The sequence below is a fragment of the Pogona vitticeps genome, chromosome 2 (genome assembly GCF_051106095.1).
Source record: "Pogona vitticeps strain Pit_001003342236 chromosome 2, PviZW2.1, whole genome shotgun sequence".
Classification (NCBI taxonomy): domain Eukaryota; kingdom Metazoa; phylum Chordata; class Lepidosauria; order Squamata; family Agamidae; genus Pogona; species Pogona vitticeps.
This window is the reverse complement of record NC_135784.1, coordinates 90,333,861-90,346,081: the sequence shown is the minus strand read 5'-3', so window position 1 is coordinate 90,346,081 and position 12,221 is coordinate 90,333,861. Positions and strand designations below refer to the sequence as shown.

General features: G+C 37.4%; 1 protein-coding gene across 16 annotated transcripts in view; it reads left to right on the top strand.

Moving 5' to 3' along the window:
• Window positions 1-12,221, top strand: part of SGCD (sarcoglycan delta) — a 631,892-nt gene that overhangs the window by 40,220 nt on the left and 579,451 nt on the right. The window contains exon 1 of one of the 16 annotated variants that reach the window (XM_078385603.1): window positions 6,082-11,956. The exons of the other annotated variants lie outside the window; for them this stretch is intronic. The gene's annotated coding sequence lies outside the window, so the exon portion shown is untranslated. Of the gene's footprint in view, window positions 1-6,081; window positions 11,957-12,221 lie in introns of those variants that run through there. 16 annotated transcript variants of the gene reach the window in all.

The following is a 12,221-nucleotide window of genomic DNA, read 5'->3' as shown; positions in this document are numbered from 1 at the left end:
TCCATATAGAAATTGGCTTCTGCCTTCAGTTTTTCTGGTAAATATATGCTGTTTCCCAGATGGCAGTTATAGAACCTAAAGAACAGGGTATTCCAAAGAAGAGGAATAATATTATGTGTTGTCCTTTAAATTCAGGTCATGTCAAAATAGCCTGTCTGTAAATTCAGAAGTTTTCCCTTTTCTCTAATGCAATTGGATCTGCTGCTGTCTCTATTCCAACCTATTTGATGTCATTTAGTCCATGGTGTTCACTGGTAAGAAGTTTGAACACTGATTGTGCCAACTTCCTAGTCAAGATGGCAGACTTATGGTTTCTGACTCTTACCCACAAAATATCCTCCTCCCACCAACGCCAAATACAGTAAGGCTGCACTGGTAGTAGAGTTGACAGGTCAGCAGCTTCCTGTTCCCTGAGAACTTGTGACGGAATGAGGCTCTTGTGTAAACACTGCAAAATAACTTGTGTGTTGTGTGCATGAAACAGAGAGTCATGTAGTTTTCCCACATAATCTAGCACACACATGAACATCTTTTCACCAAGCTACTGTGAAGTCTAGCACCATTGGGAAAGAGATATGTGCCTAGACACCACCAACAATAAAATAAAACTATCTCCTCCTCCAGCTCAATTTTCCTTGAGATTTGTTTCCTTACCTGAAAACCCAGAGAAGCATAGCACTTCCCTCAGAAGTCAAGCCAACACCTTGAGACCTGGCAGCCCTAAAATGGTAGCCACAGGTGGATAATTTCAAGGATTGTGGTGCAAGGTGGCAGCGAGTGCTCAGTAGTTTTTCAGCCACGTGCTGAAAAGGCCTGTGATTACTGGGGCAACTGCAGCTGCCATCCTCTGTCTCAGATTATATTATGGCCTTAGTGTTGTGTATGTCTGGGGCCAGGCCCAGAACTTTTAGTAGAGATGGCTTCTGTGGACCCTCCAGGGCTTATGGGTTCTGGCATTGGCACTAAGCTTGATTGTGACTGGAGCTAACTTTCTGTTGCAGCAGTCTTGTCATAGTAAGACATCATGACTATTGAACTGAGCCAGCAGAGTTAGAGATAATTCAGCACACATGCAGGGAGAAATTAGCATATAAGTGATTTTAATAAGATGTCCTAGATATTTAATAAAATATTGTGACAAGCTATCAATTTATTTATTGTCACATATAATCTAGTTCTGTGATGGGCTGCTCCTTTACTCAATACAGTATTCATTTAGCTACATGAATTTCAATATCTCATGTGTGGAGTGTGTGTGTTTGTACATGTGCACGTGTGTGTGTATAAAAAAGGTAAAGGTTCCCCTTGACATTTTTTGTCCAGTCGTGTCCGACTCTAGGGGGCGGGACTCATCCCATTTTCAAGCCGTAGAGCCAGCGCTTGTCCGAAGACAGTTTCCGTTGTCACGTGGTCAGCGTGACTAGAGAAGGTGTTTTACCTTCCTACCAAGGTGGTACCTATTTATCTACTTGCATTTACATGCTTTCGAACTGCTAGGTTGGCGAGCAGCTGGGACAAGCGACGGGAGCTCACTCCATCGTGTGGATTTGATCTTACGACTGCTGGTCTTCTGACCTTGCAGCACAGGTTTCTGTGGTTTAGCCTGTGGTGCCACCATGTCCCAATGTGTGTGTATACCTATATGTATGTTTGAGCTATCTCACTGTTACCAGTTTTTGTTGTTGTCTTATCTATAATGTTGATATTAGTGAAATGTAGAAGAGATAGCTCCTACTCTGACTTAAGTCAGCTGGTGGTTATATGTCAGAAGTGGGCAGATACTGCTGTAAAATATGTGCTCCTCTCTATGGTATCTGTATGTCACATTACAATACAAGATCTGCTTTGCCACCATGATTATGGTGTTTCCCTTTGTAGAGCCCAGGTGTGTCTTAACTTTTCCACTTTCTTTGAGTATCAGTAGAAAACCAGTAACCTTTGTTTTCTTTTGAAGGAAAATATAGCCCCAGATGGAGCAAATGGTCTTTAGTAGTAGACTCTATCTGTATATGACAGAAGCACAGTTGTTTCTGGGCTTTCCATCAGCAGCTAGTTGGCCACTGAGTAGACAAAATGCTGGACTAGGTAGTTCCTTGGTCTGATCCAGCATAGCTACTGTTAAGATCTTAGGTGTTTTGATTAATGACTTGTTAAGTGCCTTTTCTGCTTGTCATGAAATCAATTAAAATAAAACAAACCAAGAAATAATTAAAACCATAAGTAAGCACAGACAAAAGGCTTCCCCAGGGCAAAAGGGAACTCTGAGAACCTGAAAAATAGAGGGGAACAGGGAGCTTTGCATTAATTTAAATTATATATTTCATGCACCAGGTCCAGTTTACACTGGTGTAACTTTACACAACAGAATTTTGCCCATGATGTTGCATTTCCACTTGATAAAGTATACATTGTACTCATCTTTGGATATCCTCATTTTTTCTTCTTCTAGATGGGTACAGGTATTTTCCTGAAACAGTAGAGTTCACATGGATTGTAGTTTTAGAAGAGGTAACCATGTTAATCAGTGCTACTGTGTCAGGCAAAAGCAAAACCAAAATGAAAAAATAAAGACAAAAATGTTGTGGCACCCTTAAAGACTAACTGCTATATTTTCATGTGAGCTTTCGTGGACATATTTTAATGTGAGCTTGTCCCTTTTTGTTTTGTCTGCTCTGTCCAGTCTTACCTGGTCTTGAACAATAATTCAAAACTGGCAGCAACGTTTTTGTACCTCATTTGCTGAAACTAGCAACTGTGAAGAGAAGTATGTCCCAACAAACTATGGACTTGTTTTCAAATAATCTGGTTTCTACCATTATCTGATTCTTTTTGATGAAGTGCAGTATTATGGGTGAAGATACATGCATTTGTTCTGCATGGGTGATTTCAAGTTTACTGTTCCGTATACCTCATAGTGTCTTGCAATTTAATTATAAGCCTTAAGAAGTGAGCTAGGAAAGCTGGCTGTATATTGTGCAGAGATAAATACACTTCTGCTTAAATCACTACAACATTGTTTGGGAAAAACTGGATCAAATCTGCAGCAACTATTGTCTTATCGCATGATGTCAAAACCCTGCTATAAAATAGCATCCAATCCAGTTTTTTTCTGCTATGGTTTCACAAGATATTCCACAGCTTTGGGCAGTAGAGGATTGCTCCTTTTTTTCTTGCCAGTTGCCTGCCTGCTCCTTCCTAGCCTCCCCTATCATGACCCCCTCCTATTATCTGCCTTCAGGGCTATTTTAAACGTTTAACTAAACATAATAAGGATGACTACTTAACAAACTAAAACAGCCTCTTGCTGTTCAAGAGGCACCATGCAGAGCCTCTGGGAGGCTCAGGGACCAAGGCTAGGGATTCACCTCTGCCCACTCCTTCCTCACCTCTTTGTTTACCAACCCCTTGCTGTCCCTCAACTACTCTCATATTTTCAATGTTTTTCCTCCTTTGCATCTTGTAGTTCCTTTTTTGAAACCTATGATTAAATTGCATATCTACACATGCACATAAACACAGTCTTAAAAATTAAAAAGTAGTACAACTATGATGTGTATTACAATTGCCTGGCACCTCTTTGCAGCTGATTGGTAGTAAATGCCTTTCTTCCATATTTTTGCAAACATATAGTTCCAGTTTCACTCTTCAGTTGAACAGCTTTGTTTACATATAGGCCAAAGTTTCTAAATGGCTTTGAGAATTTCCTGCACAGTTCAGTCTTTGATAAGGTATGATTTATAGAAGATGTTGACAAGCTAATTTTTGAGGTTGGATGGTTTAAAGGTATATGAACATGAAAATTTTTATGAGTTAATTTTGAAATTAGAAAAGAAATCTAGGAGAGAAAAAATAGTCTTCCCTACTCCATTCTGGCCTGCAGATTTTGAACTCTACCTGGGAGACATGCTGTATTCTACATAGCCCTTTTAGAGGCAGGCATATCCTTCCTGTTCTGACAGATCTTTGAGTCGTAATGAGGGGCTGTTTTAAGAATTCAGTGTTTCCTGATTTGATGACTTAGTACTATGGTTGGGTTTTTCTTTTTCTAGCATCATCCTTATGAGAATCCCTAGCCCATCTGTTGGTTAAAGGGTTCGCCCAAGTTACTTATTATTCTAATGACAGTTCAGAGATGATTTCAATGCCACAGAACTTTTATTAAGGAATTGTTTTCAAAACAGTATACTCTCATTTTGTCCTTCGGTCATTCTTTCTTAATTTGTCACCCTCAGTCTTAGTATGGCTCTCTGTGCTCTTATAGACACAGTATGATACAGGAATAGCTCTTCTCTCAAATATTATAGGGTCAAATGAGTGATTGACCATCATCCTCAATACTTGATGGGTCAGTCCACCTCTACTCACAGCAGAGTCAGTTTGCCTTCTTTTAGGCTTTTGCTATCTGGTGCATTTTTTTTCCAGATTGTGTTTGGCACCTCTACTTTTGCATCTGTGTCAGAGTTGAGGTGCCTATATTAAGTGAGGTATTGTGGGCCCAGTGGGGGAGACTGGTATCCCACAGTTGACATGAACCAAAGTGCTTGACTCCTACTTCACTAAGGAGTGCTTGGTCTTTATATTCTATTCACAAAATGGCTCTGGATCTCAATCTTTGAGTTAAACTGTGTTGTATTTTCCTATCCTATAGGAGGGACTGGCGTGCTCTGGTCCATGGGGTCACGAAGAGTCGGACACGACTAAACGACTAAACGACGACATGTTGTATTTTAGAAATGAGCTTCATGGACCAGCTGTATTCCTAAACAATGGTGTCTTTATACTGGTCCATAAAATAGTTAATTAGTGCTAAAACATTGTAACCTCCATTGTGTCTTTCTCCAATTGTTTGGAAATACAATGAAGAGGCTCTGATACTGATTAATTTTAATTTTCTCTTCTAGTGCACACTGTGCCATTTTCCTCCTTGTGGAAATTATAGGACAAATAGCATTTTGTATCTGTAGAAATAAAGCAATTAACATTATTTATATGCTGAAGCTTCAATCACTTGTATTGCTTGCTTTAGCTTAGCTAATATTTGCATTTGGCAAATAGCTATGATGAAGCATACTATATAGCTTTGGCTTTCTGAAAATAAGAGCCTTCTTGGGGTTTTGAGTTTGTGTGCATGCATTCTTTAAAATAATAAGGGGAGGGGGTAGATACAAAGATTTGGTTCAATCATAGCTGTAACATGATGTGTGGGCAAGGACATTTTTATGAGTAACCCCTTTTTACTGCCTGTGTTTCCATGCTAAACACAGTGCACTGTTCATCTGCAAGTGTTAAGGAATTGCTAATAAATAATATAATTTAAAGATGTACTTTACTGCTTAAGTATCTTAGTAAGACTTCAGTTCCGAGAGTTTTTGTAAATGTGTTATCCATCTCTGAGAAATGACAGTGGTAACTTTTAATGCTTCTATAGTGATGGATTTAATGCCATTATGCTAGGTGCTAAGTACACAAAATAATCTGGTGAAGTATTTTTGTGTCCTTCTTTTGCAGATCAATTTTAACAATTTTGCTGGCACATGGTTTAAATTTTTTGCTTCTGAAGTAGAAAGGATAAGAAGTGTATTGCTTAGAGTATCCATTTAGGCATTGCATGAAATATGAAGGATCTTTGAGATGATGCAAGTGGACTGAACTTTACTTAGTATATGGGATGGAAGAATAAAACATGAATCTCTTCATTATCTCTCTGTGTATAGAAGTGTAAGCAACAGTAATTTTAAATGAAGGTGATAGTGTCTCAACACATATGCCTTGCTGTGGTAGCTTAAGGCTTCAATAGTATGCACATAAAATGCAATTGTCTTATTTCAAAAAATATATACAAAGCATTAGGATATTAATATACCTGAATATTTGAGTAGTACCATGTCAGAAATTTATCCCATGAAAATTTCAACCAGTTTTAGGATATAACTATTGTAACGATCAGCCCAGCCTTCACCTGTCCGTCACAGCTGAACAGTGGAGAATGAGCCAGTGAGAGGATGGAAGGCGGAGCCAAGGGGAGAGGGGGCTGGATATATAAATGCTGGTGTATGGAGCCTGAGAGAGATTCTGGTAGATAAATTAAGAGAAAATTCTCTCTCTGTCTCTGTGTCTCTCTCTCTCTCTCTGTGTGTGTTTCCTTTGCACAACTAATGCAATTCAGAAAATGACAACATATAATGGTTTACAGAAGACTACATGCATCTCTCCAACCTAGAAGACATTGGCTCTCTGTTTAAAGATATAAACTACATTCCTATCTGAGGGATGCATTGTTTCTTTTTCTTTTATGCTGTGACATTATTTTAAAATTGTAACTTGCTAACTGGGAGAGTGCCTGTGCTCTGTAGAAACTTTGTATAACATTATTTATGTTGCAGAATCAAGAAGGAAAAGTCTTGCTGAGACTCCACAGCAGGTAGTAAAAATACTGCATACTTTCAATATGTTCTGCAGTATATTGTTCTTCTGTTGGACATATGCTGGTCCTAGGAAACGTATTGAAAAATCAGAGGCAGCTGTTTTTCACATAGACATTTATTCCAGCTGTTGTACATCTGCATACTAGTGTTTCAGCAGCTGGTGTTTTATTTCCTAATTACAAAGAATGTAATTTATAGCCTAATAAAGATTCTGCAGAAGAGTGTTCTCTTGAGTAAATTTCGAGCCATTGATCTAAGTTAAGTTTTTCAAAAATCATGATTTATCCTACCAGCTATTCATACCTTCCTGTGTTGTACAATTAAGGGATGGCTAGTGGAAAATTAAGTTTGAAAAAATTTGGTTAATGAATGCTGAACCATCAATGAAGCAGTTAGATATGATCCATATTTAGTAATTTTTTAGAGCAAACTATCTGAAAATCTTGGAATTTTAGTTAGTAATGACCACCTTTTCTTTATTTCAATGCAAAAGTAATTCTGGAGCCAACCCATACTTTTGAAATGCTGTTATTTTGATGGTTGTTAAAAACTGGCTAAATATGATGACAAATATATTTGTCATATAAGCAGGTACCAAGATAAGAGGGGAATATATTATGGGTGTCATCAGGTTAGTTCACTTCACTTCCCCTCATGTAAAATAGACACCTATTTCTAGGATAACATGAGATACTTGAAACAATTTTCTCCTTGATTCATAGTTCATACATTCCACATTCATTAGTGTCTGTTTAGATTACATCTTTGTTCATCACCCCCAGGATCTGATATACTTTGGCTGCAGAGTCTCCTTGATTTCCTAATAAATTATTTCTAGCTATTCCTTAGAAGCACTTGAAGCTATTTACAAATAATAGCTAAACCTATGTATTTGTGAGGTTTAAAACATAAGACTCTTGGGTGAAAGGGCAAAGATATGACAGTTTGGAACATACAATATCACCCTTAACTACAAAAATGAACTTCATTCAACAAAGAATCATGTACATTCTTTTTGGTAAAAGAGAGTGAGCTCATTAATTTTTTGCAGGTGGACAATTTAACAAGATTATTGGCAAAGGTCACAATTCAATGCACAGTTGATAGTGCTTAAGCCCTACTGAAATCAATTGTATCTTAAGTGGACCTAATTGGATTGTGGCTGAAATAAGAATTGATTGGTTGTCTACAGCATGTAGGTCGTAGATAACATGAATAATTTGGATTGGTTGTTCAGTATAGTATGTTACCATCTGTCGGATTGCATTTGACTGTAAGTGAACATACAGGTTGGGTTTTTCAAGGAGATACTGTTTTAAATTGGAGGAATAATATACCTCTCAAATCTTGTGCAAAGTGCCTGGTAAGGTCCATTGAATTCAAAGAGCAATATAATTGACTCAGATAATGAACACATAAACAGTATTGATTTTACTAAAGAAATAAATGGGCAGTGTTGAATATGTACATATATCAAGAATCAATGAACAAAATGCTGTTTATCATTTATCAATAATAATCTATCTGGAAATCACTGTCAAATGTAAATTTGTATCAATTATTTTAAGGGAATCTAAGAAACTTTTGCTCAATTATTAGGAAAATTTGTGGCAAGCCATGCAAAGCAATTCTGGAACTTTTGACTTCTTGGCACAATAACAGGACTGATGAGTGCCAAGCTCATCTGAGAGTGTGGAATAGAGAGCTTGGAAAACTATATCAAAAGAGTCGGGGAAATGGCTCTTATGCACCTGAAAAATAAAATGTGCACTATATCTGTGTTCTAGGTGATGCTAAAATGTTGTACTAGAAGATGGCTTGTTACAGTGAACAATGGAGACAGATTATCTGTTTTCAAACCACCAGGAAAGTGGGACTGTTTCATTTGATCCCATTTGATAAAAGAATTTCAGTTTAGCCTTTTATTTTTGTTTGTCAAGTCGTGATTATGATATGCTTCATTTCAGTAAGAGGAAGAATAAATGCACTTAAAGTTTTGCTTACAGCAATAGAACAAATGCTGTCTTGTGTTGCACATTTAATTTTAAATTCAAACAGATTATGACAGTGTTAAGTACAGTACTAGTCAGTTTCTCCTACTTTATTGAATCATTCTTCTCCACACATAATCAATAGCATTACTTCTGCATGCACAGTTTCCCTGTATACCTATCTTATTTTCTGTAAAAGGCTATCTGGTGCAGTTGTTGTTTTCTCTTTATGAGTTTTTGTATGGCACTATGAAAATAGCTATCAGCAGGAAACATTGCCGTATGACTATGAGAGAATGTTCTGAAACTGCCTGTCTGAGAGTGAGCATCTAGTTTAATGGAAGGGCCATGAGGAGCTTTTTCATTTCAAACTCTGAGGCTGAAATTTTTGTGGTGGTGGGAGTTGTCCTCCAGCTTTGCATCTATGAGTGTACACAAAAGTATCTGTGAATATTGTACAATTCAGATGAAGTGTTTTAAATAAGATGTTCTTTAATCATGGCATTGCAGGATATTAAATAACAACTAGCTTTTGAGAAAATAGTGTTTGTTTTACAAGAGCTTTGGCTACACAGTTCTTACACATGTTCTCTGCAACAGGTGTTTGGCTCCTTGTTTCCTGTCCTTAAATTATAAAATACATTTATGTTCTGGTTCTTTTTGGCCTTGCATGATACTTTTTGTCTTAGCTCTAGCTGATGTTTTGCTTCTGGTGCCCTAATCATCGTATTTTAGCATCAGTGATAACTTTGTTACAGAAATTTTGACATTTTAACTGTAGGATTCCAGTCTGTTGAATGTGTGGAATAATTAATTTGTACATACATGTTATCAGATTAGAAATCACTTGTTTAATGTAATAATTCAAGTACAGAAGGATAAAAGAGATGAACCTCTGAACTGGCAAGCTAAGTTGTGTCAAGCAGTCAAGCAGTTCTTCTGTAAATGCAAATGATACACTCTTTTTAAAACTCTCACTGTGTCCACAGATGTTGTGGTCAATCAGTCTTCTGGAAATGAAGCCCTCTGCATATACTTAAGCTGATTCTTGGAAGTCTGACCCATAAACTTTATTCAGTCATAAGCATGTGGAACCTCTTTGAGAAAATTTCAGGGTGTTGATTCATGTGGAATATAGCAATTCCCCTCTTCAGACAGTTTTATTTCCATAATTAAAGAAATGACAGATGGGGCAGGGCTAGCATGCTTCCCTCAAGGCATGTGGTCTTCACATGTTTTAAAGCTTGGTTGGACAGGGCTGTAGTTTGCTGTGATAATAGAAAACATATCAGCTTCATAGAACCTGGCAATTCTTGTATTCTGCCACCATAGCCTTTAAGTATCCCTGATGAAAAGTAGGCTTTGTGCAAGTAGTTTACATGTTAATGCTAGGAGTACTATTGCACTGTTGTAATCTCACTGTATGCCTTATATTGGATTATCACAATGATGGAAGTCAGAATTTTACCAAGTATGCTACATACTGTACTATGTTGTATCCTCACCCCTGATAAATTTCAGAATCCATTTTCTGCTTTATTTGTTTAACAGAACAAGATGAAAACAAAAGGACATGTTCACAGTTTTTAATGTTTTAGCCTCTGAATAAGCCTTTCTGTAGAGAAAACAGTGTGTGTAAAATTTGCCATCCCTTGAAGTTTAGTGTTGATCAAGAATTCTTGATGAGAACCTTGCTGTAGTAGACAGATAAAGGTAATCATACATAATGAAATGACTATTTTTTTTATTTTCTAAATATGAATTTTGACCCATGCGCTTGGCCAGTGATTGCTAGATTAATTTTGTCTAATGGAGTAATCAATTTAGGAAGATATGTCAAAAAGGTTTTGCACTTAATACAAACAATACATCAATAAGGACAAAACTTTTTATATCATCATACATGGTTACTGTGACAGCCTCCTCTCACATCACAAAGGAGGTGTCACATCACTCTTACATACACACTTTACACGCTGCCACCAACCACACATATATCTGACTCCTCAGACAATTGTATGGATTTTAAAAATAAAAAGATTGTTTATTGATACAACATAAGTAATAGTAAATCACTGTATTAACTAAACAAGGCAATCAATATAATAAAGTATCCCCTCATACACTCTCTCACACAGACCTTCACTAACACAGTACCTCATAACCTGCACATGCCCTAAGTCCCTAACAAGACCCTAACTAAGTCCCTATCTGACTCACACATCATTCACTCCCCCTTATATACCTTAGCTCCTCCCTCTGAAGTCCCACCTCCTGTCCTGCTATAGGCAGATGAACTCCAGCCATAGCAATGACAGGCAGGTGACATCATCACAGCCATCACAGTTACATGCAAGCGTGTTTGTGTGTGCCTCTGTATGTAGAGCACTCTATTCACCATTCTTACCTGAAGTATTGATTGACTGATCTTTATTATGGTCACTTACCAGCAGATACATTCTAACATTATTATTACATATATTAATATAACACAAAAATACAATAAAAACATATGGCTTATTACAATATAACTAAATTTCATATAATCTCCCTAGTTTCACAGGATTGAGGAGACCAGTAAATCGATTCAGTAAACTTCTTACCAGAAGTAAACTTGAAATATAGCCTTAACAAGAATCATACTATTCTTTGTGTTCTTTCATTTGTAATATCTTTGTGGTCTTTGGCTAAATGGCCAAATGAACTCATTCCTCCCTCACCTCTGATTGTACAGGACAGCCCTTTGGCCATTTCAGTTCTATGAGGATGACTATATAGTCAAATACCATGGGATTTGCTCTTGCTTATAAAGCAGGTGAATTCAAAGCTTTTTTTTTCTTTCCTGTCTGCATGGTGTACAAGGCTGAATTGAATTGGTCCACCCTATTTAAAGCAAAACAAGTTTTTTTTCTTTGCTTTCAGAGGGCTGGATTCAACTGCATTTCCCCCTCCTGCAGACATTCCTAGGGAATAGAGGTGTGTCCTTGGGTGGTGTTTTCATGCTTTTCAGGGGAATAAGAGCACACTTCCATCATCATTCCTTTTCCTTCTTGTCCTCCAATGTTTTGCAGAAAGAGATTGCCAAAAAGTGAGTTGTGTAAAAACAGAAATGAAATAGGATTAAATTAAATAGAAATTGTACTGTACTCTGTTGCTTTCTGCTGTATCAGCCATGAGGCATTACATTAATATAATACTTTGTTCCTAGATATCTTCTACATCTATAAATACACATACAGAAACAAAAGTGAGGCGGAATGAAAGATGTAACTAAGGAGCTTCGCAGCTAATCATAAAAGGAAAGGAGAGGCAGGACCAGAGGGAGGAAGGAAATAAGGGCTGTGTGTGGTGGACCACATTGCAAACAATATGAACAGAGAACTCACAAATCAATCCACAGCCCTTATGTGTTCACTTTATGCAGTTTGAAATATAATGCAGCAAAGCTGGAACCTTCTGATTCAGTTTTGCAATGTAGCCACAGTCTACATTTCAGAAAAGAAGGATGTAATGGTCGAAGAGATGAACAGCCTCCCCAAGGTACATCTCAGCTAATCACCTTTCATCAGGGAAGTAACCAATCAGAAGGAAATGGGAGATTTGGAAAACTGGGGATGACAGCTATATTTTGGCTCTGCTGTAAAGGGGATTAGGTGGAATTAGGCAGGTAGAGCTAATCTCTGCATTTGTCAAGGTAAGGAAAGTTCTCAAAGGAGACTGTTTGATGCTTCCAAATTTAAAGGAAAAGCTAGATTCTCATTCTAGAAAAGTTCAAGCATTCCATAAGCAGATATATTGGCATAAA